The sequence below is a fragment of the Lissotriton vulgaris genome, chromosome 6, assembly GCF_964263255.1.
Source record: "Lissotriton vulgaris chromosome 6, aLisVul1.2, whole genome shotgun sequence".
NCBI lineage: Eukaryota > Metazoa > Chordata > Amphibia > Caudata > Salamandridae > Lissotriton > Lissotriton vulgaris.
In genome coordinates this window covers 1,330,008,159-1,330,010,670 of record NC_141694.1, presented here as the reverse complement: position 1 = coordinate 1,330,010,670, position 2,512 = coordinate 1,330,008,159, and positions in this window count along the sequence as shown.

Genomic DNA, 2,512 nt, shown 5'->3' with positions numbered 1-2,512 from the left:
ATTATATACAATTCTAATATTCTGCATTGGTTTCTCTGTCAGACAGCCTCACTTTCTTTACTTGTTTTCTTTTCAACGCATGACCAGTAGGCTAGACTGTCAACTTCAGTGTTTTGAAGCAGTAAATTGCTCCAAAGGGGTAATTTCGGATATGCATTTTGATACTCGGTCTTCCTTATTCGGTTTACTCACAATAAAATGTCACTCGAGGTGTCCAACATTTGTCAGTAGACTGTCATTCATAAGTACACTGAAATGTCACACAAACCATAAAATCGGCAGCTATGAGCACCACATCACGCAAAAGGCCTTCAAATGCTGGGCTAAGTGTGTCACTTAAAGAGCCAAAAGAATAACTCAAACAAACGAAGACAATGTCAAATATAAATACCCTGAAAATATGAAACTGTAATACCTAAGCACACTGAAAACGTGGCAGCGCCTCTCACAAACACAAGCTCACCTTTCATCACCTGAATTAGAAGCTCTATGCCCTCCTGGCAGCAAATCTGGGTCTCTAGGAACTTGGAGCCACTGTCTAACTCCACTGCCCCCTTAAGCACAGCCACAGGCGTCTGCTTCAACCCTGGCAGGGCCCCCATGGCCGGAAAAGGAGAGAATCTGAGCCAAATGGGACCCGGCACGCCAGATGAGACGGCCCTCTCCAGTGCCACTGGCACAGGACTGCTTCCAGGCACAATAGTAGATAAGTCTTGTAAATACTTACTTACTTACTATCCTGCATGAGCAATCTACACCACACTTTCGATTTCTTTAGACAGCAGGACCACAGGAGAAAGAGAAAATGGACAACAAAATGGACAGAGGAAATGAGTTACCGTGCCTCAGCCCATTTTATATTGCCTCTTGTATTATTGTGGCGATTAGTACAGAGGCACAACTAGCGCTATATTTCCGAGGGGAGGTGTGGGGGGGGGCGGGGGATCATTCTTCTAGCAATAGGCAGGTGCACATGAAGGGGTGAAAAAACAACTAAGCCTCGTTAACGCGTAAATGGTCTTTTTAAAGACCTGTGAAGTACTCGGGTGCGGCTGAGATAAGCTCAAAGACTGTGTGCCTGAGAAGCTGTCTCAGCCCGGGCTGACACACACGACGGGGTAGGGAAAGGCAGGGGTGAGGGGCCATTTGGGGGGCGATTCGTGCCCGAATTAGTAAAAAAATAGAAATACATACATACTGGCAGATAGTAAGCTCTCAAAGATCCCGCTCCTTGCTCATCCCGGTTTCGTTCTCTTTTTACAGCCTCTTTCCCCTACTTCATAAACTTGCAGAGCAAAAGGGCACTAGCTACACCGACATTAGCTGCTAGGAGAATACAAAAGCGTGTTTTTAAAATGCTTGCCTACAAGGAAAATAAATTGGGCATTCTGTATTCGGCATCCCATGCTATCATGCTTACTAACTATGGCATTAGTAAATCAAGTGAGAGACTTGAGCACTCATAGGCAGACGATTGTTCTTGTGTGAACTCGTAATACGCAAAATCTATGCCTGCATACAGAAGCTAAAAAAACAATTGCAGAGAGAGGTTGCATCTGATGGAACACTACCGGCCACACACCGAGCAGATAGCTGTGAGGCGGGACAGAGTATGGGGCAATCTCGGTTTACTTTGATTTAATGCCTAGTTGTCAATGGGACAAAATAGACATTAAATCTTCTTGCCCCAGACAGAAATCAACAATTCTCGGGCGTCGGGCGATATGAATTCCCCACCCCTGGGTATAATCCACGCATGTAAAAAACCATGTCTTTGTTTGGGCAGAGAGTTTTTGTTTGCTTTTTTGGGTGTTAGGTAGCTCAGACAAAGCATGTCCCTTAAAGTCGTACCTCGTTGGTATGTTATTTTGGGTCTCGGTGAAATAATACCCCTCAAACCAGGCACATCTTGTGACAAAGCTCAGTGTTTTGAAAGAATCTTAAAGATTCCTTGACTGTGTTTGTTATGTTTGGTAATAAAGTTAACATTAGTTGTCTTATGCTGTGTATTGGGATTCAACTCAAGCTGTTTCAATGTGTCTATCCTAGGTTTTTGGCTAATCCTCCTCTCTGCATCTCATAGGACCCTTTCCTTGTAGCCTCTTTTTCTAAAACAGTCCTTTCTTGCCTCCAAATTGGTCGTGAAGATATCAGACTCACTACAGTTTCTACGCACCCTAACTATCTCACCATAAGGAATATTGTTGATGGTGACTCTAGGGTGCGCACTGGTGGCATGTAGTGTACGGTTGCTGGTTGTGGGTTTTCAATACAGTGTGCTGTGAATGCGTCCATCCCTGGCATAAAAAGTAATATCTAGGAAGTCAATTTTGTCCTGATCATATGTCAGAGAAACATTGTATGGGTTATCATTTAAAAACGCATGGTAGTCCCATAGTGGTTTCACAGAGCCATTCCAGATGACAATCACATCCTCAAAATAGCTCTCCAGAAGATTATATTTTCCAACTAGGGGAGGTATATCCCCCCAAGCATGTTCTTTCTCCCACCA